Here is a 14,370-nt window from a genome sequence, read left to right as displayed (position 1 = left end):
GACTCTTCCAGCTTTCTCTCCTGTGTTTCCCAAATCCCCTCCCTTTTGAATAAACATGCTGAGATGGTGACCTGAAACCCCATGTCAGGCAGTATTCAGTTACCGAAACCCCTCCTTCTGTCCCGCTGTCCATGTCAGAAGCATTGGATTGGAACTGACTTGAAGGAGACAGAGCAGTAACTCCCACGCCTTCCTCCAATAGAACTATTTTAAACCTTTTGCAGAGAATCCACTCCATGGTTCAGACCTCTATGAAAAAGTTCTCTACTTGTCCCTCTTTTAATGTTTGCCAGCCCTCAATGTTGAGAGCTGACTAGAGGATTAGGACACATTCTAAATATTATTTAATAATTTGATAATACATGTACCTCATACAAAATTCAAAAGATACGAAAGAATAGTCAAAGTAAAGCAAATCTCTCTCCCAACCCATACTCCAGCCATCTCTTCCCTAGAGGCATCCACGTTCTACAGATTGTTATGTAGCTGTTCAAAGATACTCCATGTATATATAAGACTTTGTATCTATATTCCTATTTTTTTCTTTTCACTAATGACACAGTACTCACGGTTACACACTTCCTTTTTTCTCTTAAAGCTATATTTGAGAGCTCTTCCATTTTAGTACACGTAGATCTGCCTCATTCTTCTTTAATAGCTGTGTAGTATTCCATTATATAGATGATCATAATTTATTGAACCCTTCTTCTGTTAATGGACATTTAGATGTTTTCCAAAACATTGTTAAACAAACAATGCTGCAGTGAATATCCTTGTACACGCAACATTGTCTTACCATGTGCTGCCTCACAGTGTGAGTTTTCTTTTCCTGTATAAATGTCTGTCTTCTCAATGAGTTTGTAACTGCTTCCAGAACAGGCACAGACATTCAAAAACAAAACACAGCATTATGCACACAGTATGGCTTTCATCGAATATTGGGTGAATGAATTAAAGCTCCTCAATCATGCCAGTGGTATAGAGAAGCAAATGGTATTTCAAAGGTTAAATGACTTGCCTAAATCAGAGAACCAATCAAAGGAAACACAAATAAAATAAAATAAAACTGATAAAAAATAAAAGCAGATATTTAGAATATGCTTCCCAAAAGTTGAATATTTTTCCAACATTTACGTTCACACTTAGAAGAGAGAACTCCATTGGCTAGCCCAGCAAGGAGAATAAACCGTCCTCTGGAAAAATCGTTCACCTTGGGAGGCAGGCAGATGTCTCCAGCTATTGGAATGCCGTTTATTAAGTGTTGACTTCAGTTCACAAAACAGTGGCCCAGTGACCTGGAAAAGTTAAGCATCACCAAGAGGGCCTCGACTGGTCGGGAGGGTGACAGTCCCTCCCATGAGGGGATCTAGTGCAGTTCAGAGGAAGATGAAAATGGAGAAGGAAGAGAGAAGAAGGGAAGAAAACACTCTGGCCACACAACAGCTCTGAAATCAATCAGGAAAAAGGGAGAACGAGTAGATGACTTTAATTGTCCTGCATCAGCTGTCACTGGTGATACAGGAAGAGAATGCCCTTTGTTAACAAACAAGGAGGGTGTTGTTATCATGATATTTAATGAACACTTATTATAACTTGGTAGTACGAAATGTGTGGTCTGATTGGTTGATCTCAAAACAATTATGTCGACATCTCATAACTTAAAGATCATACAGCTTTGTAATTTCGCAACGTATTACTTCTTAAAAACAAGAAGTTTTTTCCCATATGCATACGTGTTCTATTAATCTTTACAACCTTTCCAAGATTTCTAAGACCCTTACTTAGAGTGACTGTAGTGTGACACCAATGTATTCGGAGATGGTATATTTCCTTTGCCCTCAAGGGGAAGGGAAGGGGAAAAGCGTTGGATTGCTTGTTTTCTTTGCTCTTTCTCTCTTTACTCTTTAGTGACCTGCAGGAGCAGACCCATTAAGTCTAGAGAGAATACCCCAGTTCATCCTTCTATCCACTCCTTAACCAGTAAAAGCCTTGTCATCAGGTTTATGGGCTGGAAAACAACAAGCCAACTCCACAACACCAGGGAATGGGAAGTGTGGATGCCACACAGCACTGAAATAAGAGAGTAATTTGAGGAGCATAATTATCCAAGGTGGCAGTTTGATGAGCAGATGGAGGTTGACACTCCTAAGCTTGAGTCAAGTGCCCTGGAATCTGAGTGGCTACTGAAATGGTCCACATTTCAAGTTCCTGCCTCACGCCAAAGTGCTGACAGTTCCTTCACAACAAGGCCCACCTGAGCACCTGCAGGCCTGACCCACAGGGCAGAGGGCCTCGTGCTGAGTCATTGAAACCTCCCAAAGTTTTGAGCCAAGAGCTACAAGGCAACGCTCCCGTTTCCCTTTGCCACCACGACCAAAACATCCGTGCTGGGCAGAGGCTAGAAGAGAGAGCCACCACCAAATGTTTCAACATTATTTTTAATGTTCATACAGCTTTATTAAAATGAGCAATACGCTTTACATTCATTGGTTTGTAGAAATGGACTCAAGAGGTCATTTGGGTTAACTGCTACACTTAACAGATGTGGAAACATGCTGGGAGGTTACATGTCTTGCTAAAGTCACCCAGCCGGCCAAACCAGGATTAAACCTGGGTTTCTTGATCACCTGTCCCACCAGTAACCCCCAGAGTATCTTGCTTGTTCCATTTTGTGACACCGATGCTCCCCTCACGTGCCTCCCCAGTATTACTATTGTTCTGGGAATGCACTCTTTTGATATAAAATAATGGTTAGCCTGAAATGGTTTTGTGCATCCTCATGAGATGCTAGGATGGTTGAAGGCAAAGCCTACGACATCTCAGCAGAGAGTGTTTCATACAATGTTAAAAAAAAAAAACAAAAAAAAAAACACTTAGAGCTTCTTTTGGTTTGCGATCTTATCCAGAAACTCATGTTTCTGAAGATGTACCTGAAAATGATACTGTAGTTCTATTGCAAGGAACAAACCACCTGTTCCTAGACTCTCTTTGATTGATTGATTGATTGATGTTTTTTTGAGACAGTCTTGCTGTGTTGCCCAGGCTGGAGTGCAGTGGTGCGATCTCAGCTCACTGCAACCTCCGTCTCCGGGGTTCGGGTGAGTCTCCTGCCTCAGTCTCGTGAGTAGCTGGGACTACAGGTGTGCACCACCATGCCCGGCTAATTTTTGTATTTTCAGTAGAGACAGGGCTTTGTCATGTTGGCCAGGCAGGTCTCGGACTCCTGACCTCAAGTGATCTGCCCACCTCAGCCTCCCAAAGTGCTGGGATTACAGGCGTGAGCCACTGTGCCCGGCCCTCACTGATTTATAATAACTCGTACTTTCATTGTGGGCGTAGCCATGTTCAACAATGATTTTTGTTGTTGAAACTCCATTCTAGCAATGCTCTTGGGGGCTAGTACAAACATAACAAGTAAAATATGGCTTTTCTATCAGACATCGGAACTCTAATATATAGTCAGTATACACTGCTGTTACTTAAGTAACCTTACTAAACCAAAGGTGAATACATGTGAAGGATCCCCAAACACTCATCAAATTAAATGCTACAAAATGAAAGCTGGGCATTAGTATTTCTAATTTAATAATCTCTCTTAGCTGATATTAATAGAACCAATTTATTTAAAAGAGACAAATAACATTAATCAGATTGTACATTGCTCTCTCCCTCATGAAGCAAGTATTTCTTTGAGGTCAAGGTCCTGGTCATGTTTGAACCTGGCCCTCATGCCCAGCTTGGCCCATGTTTGAAGTATAATAGGCAGGTAATAAATGTTCATAGAATGAATCAGTAAAAATGCAGGACGTATCTTTCATTAATACAATGGAAAACCTACAACTTGAGACCAAAAATTGTTAAAAATCTCAGGATTCATGTATTGACTCAACCCATCTGATGAAAAGGATTTAAAATTAAGAGAGACAGTAGGAAGGATTTTGTAAGCACTTTTTTCTTGGGGGGAATGGGTCAAAAGAACACAAGACTACGGGAATTACATTTAGTGGATCCTCCACAAACCTTCTACCTTCATAGCTAGTACATAGTAAGCTGTAGTTTGCAGAATAGGTTTAAAACCATATTTCTCTTTAAAGATCTGTGTATTTTATGACCTAAGGCTGCTCTGCTGAGGTGGAGTGAGTAGTGACCACAGCACAGGAAGGTCACAGTCCTCGTCACAGTTCCTAGGTGTGTGATGTCAAGGGAGTTCCTTAAAGATAGTAACTGTTTGTGGATTATTTTATATGAGCACTGGGTTAAGGTTTTTTCCCTGCATTATCTAATTCATTTGACCTCACTGGGCCTCAGTTTTCTCATATGCAAAATGGGAATAATAAAGTTATCTCAGAGGGTATTTGTGAGGATAAAATGAGACAATAGTAACTTATACAGCATAAATCAAATGAGAAGCATTATCTTCATAATTATTGCTGTATTACAGAAATAGCAAAAGCAGTATTTAATGTTCATTTTAACTTTCTGTTTCTTCTACTGGAACAATGAATTTTCAGTGAACACTATAGAGAAAAAAATAGACATGACTCATGAATCACATGTTCTTTGGAACCTCAATCTCTTGCTGTCTTCATTTATCTCATGCAGGAAATGAACCAAAGAAGGAAAAGTCAAGACAAGACTGAGAAAAGACAAAAATTGCTCTAAGAAGCACCCAGCTAATTTCCAGAAAGCTGCTTGTTTGCAAATAGTATGGTGAAATTGTTCTGTGTGTTTTAAAGGGTCTGTAAGATGACTGGAGTGTGATTTGTAGTCTGTTCGTGTATTTTATTTCCCTAGCATTTCGATTCTCTTAGGAGTTTCAGAGTAAGAAGTACATTGTAAAAGCCTGGAAGCTTTGTTTTGGGTGGAACTATGATCTATTGAAAAGGAAGCCAACTTCATTCTAGGCCTTGAAGCTTGACAGTGTCATTTACAGAGTGACACAGTCACGCTATAAATGACCAGAGACATTCCAGAGTTCATGACTGTTGTTTAACAACAACACTTCAAGGGTGGCTGCAGGCACGAGGCACAACACGCCCGCCCTAGTGTGGTGAATGTGGGGGAACCACTCCCTGCTGGAATGTGGCATTGCTCAAAGGCAGCCGGGCCTTCCTCTATCCCCACCGACCTGGACAGACTGGAGGGACGACTCTATTTTCAGGGAATGACAAATTGATTGTGCTGATTGGGTGAGAGTACTTAACTGCCTCCTGCTCTGCTTCCAAGGACAACCTGCAGGGAAGGTTTGTTTTGAAGTGACTTGTGTAAGGAAGCATTGCAGTGCAATGAAAACCCAAACACCTTGCTACCAAAGAGGACTTCAGCCCAGCCTTGACTAGACCATTCAGGTCGAGGAGCCTTTTATTCCCCATGTTCCTAAAGGCAACGAGTTACTGGAGAGGACATTCCATTCCACTGAGAGAAAGAAGGAGACAAGATGGCAGCTCTAAATTACATGTGCAATAGCCCAGGAGGCTTGTAAACATTTGAGGAGTTGATCGTTATTTTCATTCCTGACTGGTTTGGTGGTGCAAATAACAACTCCATAAATTGCTGAAGCCCAGCCAGAGTGCTGAGGACATGCATTTGTGATCATGACCCATAGTGAGTGATGAATATTCATGGCAGAGTGAATCTGAACTACTCCTGAAGCAGGTCAGCTGGTGTGTGAACTCAAAACAGGTCTTGGTACGGAAATCAAGTTTATAGACTTAACCGAAGAAAAGTACTCATGGTTAACAGCACGATCAAGAAATGTCACTACCCAGGAGCTGAGGGGGAGGGGAGCAGGGAGCTCTTGTTCCATGGGTAGAGAGTTTCAGTTTTGCAAGATGAAAAGCTCTAGAGATCTGCTGCACAACAACGTGCATATAGCTAATCCTACCATACAGTATACTTCACAGTGATTCAGATGGTAAATGTATGTTCTATTTTTTTTTTATCACAATAAAAAAGAGAATAGAATGTCTCTATAGAGTCTACTCTAAAAGAGCTCAAACCAAATATGTAGCTGTGTTCCTATTCCCTGCTTCTGCTTCCAATCCACCTCCAGGTAATTTCTGTGCCGGGAAGGCAGGTAAAAGCTATTCTTAGGCCACACAGAGGCCACTGTGGCCACTCTTTGGGCTTTCCAGAAACACAGAACTCTTGAAGTAAATTTTTTGTTGTTGTTCAATGATCTATTCCAAGTTTGTCCAACTTGTGGCCCGTGGGCCGCACGCAGCCCAGGATGGCTTTGAAGGTGCCCAACACACATTCATAAACTTCCTTAAAACATTATGAGAATTTTTTTTTTTTTTTGAAACAGTCTTGCTCTGTCACCCAGGCTAGAGTGCAATGGCTTGATCTCAGCTCACTGCAGACTCCGCCTCCTGAGTTCAAGCGATTCTCCTGCCTCAGCCTCCCGAGGAGCTGGGATTACAGGCGCCCACCACTGCGCCCGACTAATTTTTGTATTTCTTAAGTAAAGACGAGGTTTCACCATCTTGGCAAGGCTGGTCTCAAACTCCTGACCTCGTGATCCACCCCTCCTTGGCCTCCCAAAGTGCCAGGATTACAGGCATGAGCCACCGTGCCCGGCCAACATTATGAGATTTTTTTGTGATTATTTTTTAAGCTCGTCAGCTGTCGTAAGTGTTAGTGTATTTTATGTGTGGCCTAGGACAATTCTTCTTCTTCCATGTGGCCCAGGGTAGCCAAAAGATTGGATACCCCTGACTATTACCTCAGCAACTCAACATAACCAGGGACATAGTGGATAACCTAAAAGATATACTTTGCCACGCTGAGGATTGGAAAGTCCAGCCAGGGTGGGTATATTGCCTGGGCCAGAGAGGCAGGCTTGATAACCTCTCCTCTCTTCTTCCCTCTTCACCCGGACCCCCTGCTGGCTCCCAACACCTTCTACCCCCATATGCACCATCCAAAGGGACTTTCCCTCTCTAACCACCAGGGTCTCCAGTGGTGAGCAAAGATGATGACAAAAGACATGATGTGGTTTCTGCTCAGTTAGAAGCACAAGAAGAACTTTCAAACGGCCCTTAGAAGGGAGAAAAACCCAAGAGAGGAAGGAAGTCTGTCAACCTGCAGCTACAGACTTTACCCTGCCTTTTTTTTTTTTTTTTTAATCTTGCAGAAATATATGCCTCTCTTTAGGAGAAGCCCACCAAGTGCCCAGTGGCCTTCAGCTGAACTCAGAGAGATGGGTTGAGAGTCCCTACTAGCAAAGTTCATCTCCATACCATCACCTTGGAGTGCTCACATCTCTGATGTGAACAAGATTCAGACCTGAATTTAAGCGATGCTTCTCTCATTTCTAAGTTATATAGTTAGTTTTAGAAGATTCCTGTCTTCCTTCCTTTTCTTTCTTTTCAGCCAATCATTTTAAGAGCACATAATTCTTCAGGCTGTACATGAGCTATAATATATTATGTTATTACCCTCCATTTGGAGGAAGGGTTGAAGCAGCTGTAATCTATCTAAGATGGGCTGAATGGTTTGCTTTGGATAATGTAATTTTCAGTCTGGAATCCACGTGTAGGTCAAAACTTGAGGAGACAAAAACGACCAATTTGAAGCAATCCGACTATAAATCTTCTAGGGTTTCTGGTGGTTGCAAAAGCTGTATAACAGGTGGGCATACTGAAAGTTTTCAGATAATTCTTAGAGGAATTGTGCCTTGTGGGATTACATTGTCTTGGAACACAAAGATAGACCTGACTGTTCTTTCTCAGTTTTCATCTCTGCCTCCAGGTACACTGGTTAACTATGCATGAGCAATATTTAAAACAAAGAACATGCCTCCTTAAGCTCAGAAACAATACATTTTTTTTGTGTGTGTGCACTTGAAGCAGAAAATATGTCCATTAATACATTTCCTTTCCTTTGTAGAAAACACAACCCTCCATGTCTCTAGAGTGGAATGAACTTTAAAGCTGGTTTATCCAAAATAGCATGTGAACTTTTGCAGTTGTGCAATGCTCCCTAACTGAGGATCGTGGCGCTCTTTAGGTGCAGTTGCCAGGTCTCTCAGGAACACTCTGATGGGGTGGGGTTAGCTCTGTGCCTCAGTTTCCTCTTTGGAACACTGTTGGCCTAAGGCTGCTGGAGAACTGCTGACGCCTGACACCCATCTTTCTGCTAAAGCACCGGAAATGTCACCTTACTCTGGCACTTCACAGGGGAACTGGCCACCCCCAGAGAGATGGAAACCTTTCAGTAAAGTGGGTATCTGGAATGAACTCAGCTTCAGAGACAGGAGCGGTTTTGTGGAGTTAGAAGTGAGATGGATTCAGGGTAATGGTAGGCCATAGTAAGCCACGATTCTCCAAGACTCCTTATCTCCTCCTTCCTTACTGAAATGTCTGCAGAACTAGTTAAGAGTCAAGCTCCTGACAAGGCAGAAGACAGTCATGTAATGCCGTAAGACTCTGCTGCTTTGGCAAGCCTGCCCTACACACAAACAATGCCAGTGGCTCACTTGGCCCCTGCCCAGCTCAGCAATAGGAGCATTGTCTAATCTGCCCAGAGCCAGGAAGCTGGGATTCAGTTTCCAGTTCCAGCATGGACTTGTCAGGTGTCTTGGGCATATTCCTTGACTTTCCATACCTGAATTTTCTTATTTCTGGGATGGAGATACTCAAAGACCAATCTTGTCTACCTCCTTTATGAACAGTCTCAAGGAGGAAAGCACATTGCCTTAAACCTTTCCATCAGCACAAGGCCGGGGACCTCTTGTAGCAACGGCAAGAAAAGATACCAAGATCTGGCTGGGCACAGTGGCTTGGGCCTGTAATCCCAGCACTTTGGGAGGCCGAGGCAGGCGGATCACTAGATCAAGAGATTGAGACCATCCTGGACAACATGGTGAAACCCCGTCTTTACTAAAAATACAAAAATTAGCTGGAGGTGGTGGTGGGTGCCTGTAGTCCCAGCCACTCGGGAGGTTGAGGCAAGAGAATCGCTTGAACCCGGGAGGCGGAGGTTGCAGTGAGCCGAGATCGTGCCATTGCATTCCAGCCTGGTGACAGAGCAAGATTCCATCTCAAAACAAACAAACAAACAAACAAAACCCAAGATCTGCATGGCCCTTTGAGGAAAACCTCAGCCCCCTTGGCCAGATGTACAGAACTACAGTCTTACCCTGGTTATTAAAAATGAAACAGGTTCATCAAAATCGGACCTCATTCTTTGATTATGCATCCAGCTGTGTGCATGAGTTAACTGCTTTCTGGGTCATCTAGGTCAAATGTTCCCCTGGCCTAGCTTCCCCAACCTTAGAACCCTGGAGGACCACCTGCCTCCCCACGTCTGTCACCGAGATGAGGATGTGCTCAGGGAGGGTGAATGCTTACCAATAAAGTGCCCAGGAAGCACTCCCACACAAATTACCTTGGAGTCTGTGGCCACCCATTTCCCACCTCCTTTCCGTTGAAGCATATAACAAAAAGCTAGCTGTGTGGGGGCAGTTCTAATATAAAAATGGGTTTTGCACTTGCAATGAGAAGCAGAGCAAGCCTGCAGCTTTGGAAACAGCGTGTGCCATTTGGTACCAGACATTTTTCATGAGGACTGACCTCTCTTATGGCAGGTGTCCGTCACTTCCACTCTTCAGCCTCTTCCTGGAGGAGGAGGGCGGTCACACTGGTGGAACCGGTCCACTTCCTAGGGCTCCCCATGATTCCCCAAGTATGCCAAGGGGTGGAGGGAGGCCTGCTATGGTTGGCATCTCATTTGCTAAGCCTGAGCCCAGATGTGTTCCTAAGAAGGGTGCTCATTTGACTTGTCCATGTCCATGTCCTTGTGGGAACGCACCTCCACGAATGACCAGGGGCACTGAGTATGAAATCGCATTGTCATTTTCAGGAAAAAGCAGGGGCAGGCAGAGGCTCCTCCTTCTCTCGGGCTTGCTTACCTTCCCCTTGCCCTTACCCCTTTGTCTATGTGTGTCCTCTGGAGGATATCACCTGCTTTGGAGTGTCAGCAGCCTAGAGAGATGACCAAGTCAGGTTTTTTTTGTGTTCAAGGCGGTAAAATGGCCCACATGCGACAGTGATGGAAGGTAATCACAATGAAACTGAACACTCAAGTAGAAAACGGTGTCCGCCCACAGGAACTGCAGTGCACCAACTGCTGCCATGTAGGTTAGTGTGGAGTTGCTGCTGGGGTCAGCCGCTGGCTTCCACGAGCTTGTGATTCAGTAATAACTGGAAGCACAATTGCTTTTTCACTCACTATTTTTTAACGGTTTATTCATAAAGCAATTTTTCACTTTTCACTTATTTTCAGCCCCTTTCACATCTATCTGCTCACAGTTTCTGTCTTGGCTTAACCTTTCCCTCTCTCCTCCCTCTCTCAGTTTAATTTTTCTTTATTCCCTTTTTTAAACGTTGAGCCGTTAAAACAGTATCGGGGCCTTCATTGCTTTGCTAACTGAAATGTTTCCTTTCAACGTCTTCTTAGGGTCTCTTGACTGGGTCCCCATTCTTTGCTTTAGCTGCCCGTATTTTTGTCCCCCTTTCCTTTTTGTGGCAGCGGGCTTACATCTTTCTCAGTCATCTTACATGTAGGCCTTTGCTTAAGAAAAAAAAAGTAAAAGAGAAAGAAGACGAAGGAAAAAAACAAAAACCCACCAAACATCCTAGAATTCATGGTACTTAAGCAGAAGTTCGATTTAAGCATAAGCCATTATGTCCATTAAAAGAATCTTGATTCCTTTCAGATGAGCATATTAATTCCTGGGGAAAGTTCATGGTTCTTACAAATTAGCAGGACCTTTGCAAGCCCACTCGCTTTTGCCAAAAGAAGCCACAATAGTTGTTTCCATGCAGACTTGCCCCTCATTTTCCTTTTCTCCGACATCTGCTCTCTAAATTACAAATATCTGCCTATAGCAACAACCGGAGTTCCAAGAAAAACAAATCAAAAGGAAATAAGAGAAAACAGTGGAATCTGAGCATATTAGGAGATGTAAGAGCATCTTCCAAAGAACAGGAAGACAACCCAGGAATGACTCCTTCCTTTTAAGGACCAGGAAACTGTGGCCCAGCGAGGTTCCAGGACTTTCTTGAGAGCACGTGTTTAACCAGGGACTGAATCAGGACTAGAACCAAACTCCCTAAACTCCTGATACGCTGCTTTTTCCCTGAGGGTAGGAGCTCATCAACTCAGTTCCCACCTTGGGTATATTTTTAAACTCTGGCCCTGAGAGCCATGGAAGAAAGAGTAAGTGACCCCATTAATGATCCACAGTTGGTTGATCTCACAGCAAATCACTATCAGGTTGCTTGTACTAAAAACTGGAGAGGCAAGACAGGGTCATGTGGAAGGGAACTGGGTTGTGTCTCACTTCCTTTGCCTGTGGATGGGAAACAGTACTCAAGGGAAGTAGTGCTGGTGAGAGGAGAGAAGGCAGAGATGGTCCCTTCTCTTCTTAAGTGATACCTGTGCTGAAAGGCTGCTAGCCCGGAGGTTTTTTTACAGAGTGCCACACGTAATGCAGGTGACAGTGGCACCATGCCTCATTTTCAATTTCAGACCCTTCCAGAAGCCCTGGGAATTCAAACATTGAATATCTCTTAAAATATTTCACAGAATATACAGCATAATTCATTTCATGATATCATAGACTCTTCCTCAGAATCAGACGGGCTCTCCAGATCTGCCTAAATCCATAGCATTTCCAAGGAGGCCTCAGGAACATTAAAGAACATGAAACATTAAAGACCTAGGAAAAGCTTGCCAGAGCATCTTGCTCATCCTGTGCTTTCAAACACACTGATTCCTCTCTAAGCCCTGCAAGGATGGGGACTACTCCCTCCCATGGGAAGGAATCCATTGTGTTACAAGCCCTAGATGTAGGTGTTCGTCTAGGTGACTTAAACCAAAGTCGCCTCTGCAACGCTTTAATTTCATTTCCTTTGCTCTGTTTCTCACCCACAATGGGGAAGAGCTGGTTGCCATCACCCACAGGTGAATCTTTAAGACACCTGAAGTTGGAGAACTTGGCCACAATTCCATAAGAACTCCCTTTGTTAACATATTGAAGAATTTCTTACCAAATTAGCCATTGCTATTCATCTGTCACTTCTCCTTTCTTTTATGATGGGGGTAGGGGAAACCACAAGATGACTACGTTCATGTTTATGCTGAATAAAACCTATTGAAAATTCAGAGAGAAGGAAAAGTGCACACAGCCATCCCTGGTTCATTACTTGCCAAACCTGGAAGGAAGAGCAAACTAGGAGAGGGCTTGTTCGTTTACAGTACGCTGTAAAACTGGGAAAGGGAGAGTGACTATTTGCATAAATTCAGTTAAAAATAACTTTTTGGAATCTTGCTGCATTTTTGCCTGAATTACACGATTAAGAACGTATTGAGATTAAAATCACTTTTCACTTATTTAAGGAGCAGCTGTCAGCAGCACTTTGAGCAAATGAACTTGGGTTCTGAGGACTTGAAGCTTGAAAAATGATGTTAGGGAAGCTTATCCACCGATCCTGAAACATTTCTTGTAGCCACTACATACCCAGAAGTAGATTTGGTGGCCACTGCTCATAATGATCTGATTTCTTCTGGCCAGAAGCTGCAAATGAAATGACATGTTATGGACAAAGAACTCCATGATCTCTGAAAGGAAATAGAAGTGCCTTCTGGACTGGTTCAATGATCACATTCTATTTAACTCTTCTGTTCATCAATTCTTTCAGTTGCTGCCTTCTGTGGTACAGCCTTCCTTTCTAGACCGGATTATCCTGGAGGCCTGGTTTTGCATTAGACATTCTCTGCCATGTGCCTCTAATTACTTTCTTTCCTCTGTTCTGACCTTTTCTCATTATCTCCTTTTAGAGAAGGCCTCTCTCTCTCTCTCTCTCTCTCACACACACACACACACACACACACACACACACACACACACACAGAGGAATGAGCTCGTTTATACCAACTTATGGGTCCTGAATTGATTTCGTTTCCCCCAAGGAAAAAATATCTGGAAATGTGCCTGTAGACTCCCATGGTGCTGTATATTCTGTATATTGCCTTATGGTAGGGAATTAAATGCATCATTTCTGCAGAGTTTTTATTTTGTTAAAGGTAAACCCAGAAAAAGGTGACTTCTTCAGTCTTACTTTGTCTTACAAACAGCTGGATGAAGTCTTGATTCAACATGTATGGACTTTGGCTGGGTGCACTTGGGCTCATTAGTGAATATTATCTTTTTATGTAATGTTTCATTAAACAGCTAAGTCCACAAGTGTTCCCAAGATATGTAACTCTCAAGAAAAAAAGAAATGATTTGCCAAGTAAAGAACTATGATTTATGGTAGTTAGCTGTTACACTCAGGATCTTATTGGGCTTTGTTTTGAAAAATTATTACCACAATGGTTCTGTAGAATTTAGGAGTATAACCAGCACCATTTGGCACGTTTATGACAATAGGGTTCTGGTTTTCTTAACTCCACAGTTACATGTTGGCAGCATTTCAAATTCTTGGCACAGATGTTTAAGTGAATTTAAAGAAGAAACATTAAAAACAAAACATCAGGCAGTTTGAGTGTCCAAATGTAAGCAGAAGCATTATTTTCTTAACATGAAGTCAGCATGCGCATAAAACCATAAATTTGCTAATAGATGAAATGGGAAGCATGAAAACCACTTGCAAAGGGCTTTTAGATTTTCTTTTCACTGAATGCAGTATCACTTTTCTAGAAGAATCTCCTACTTACATCTATCAAATGAGACTCGAATTTATGTGAGCCTTTTCTCTGGAGACAGGTTAGTTTCTGGAGCATGAATGACTAAGCACGCAGACTTGTTCCCATCACACGGGGCCACATGGCCATACCACCGAGATCCCTGGCTCTCACACTAACAATGCTCAGATTCTGGGAAAGTAGCTTTCTGGAAACTTGTTTTAAATGCATAAGTAGGCCAGGTGCAGTGGCTCATGCATGTAATACCAGCACTTTGGGAGGCCGAAGCAGGAGGATTGCTTAAGTCCAGGAGTTGGAGACCAACCTGGGCAATGTAGTGAGACTGTCTCTACCAAAAACAAACAAAATTAGCTGGGCCTGGGGGCGCGCATCTGTAGTCCCAGTTACTCGGAGGATGAGGTGGGTGGATGGCTTAAGCCTGGGAGATAAAGGCTGTAGTGAGACATCATCATTCCCTTGCACTCCAGCCTGGGTGGCAGAGCAAAACCTCGTCTCGAAAAAAAAAAAAAAAAAAGGACAAGTAGCAAATAGCAAATGTACTTACATGTCTTACATGTGAAGGAGTAAACATGGGCTGTAGGGCACTCCCCATGGCCTGCCCAGAGGAAGCTACTGAAGCTGCTGTCATCAATGGGCAGTGTTCCCTGACCCAGCTTC

Source organism: Chlorocebus sabaeus, chromosome 13, assembly GCF_047675955.1.
Source record: "Chlorocebus sabaeus isolate Y175 chromosome 13, mChlSab1.0.hap1, whole genome shotgun sequence".
Taxonomy (NCBI): domain Eukaryota; kingdom Metazoa; phylum Chordata; class Mammalia; order Primates; family Cercopithecidae; genus Chlorocebus; species Chlorocebus sabaeus.
Note: the sequence above shows the minus strand (reverse complement) of the source record.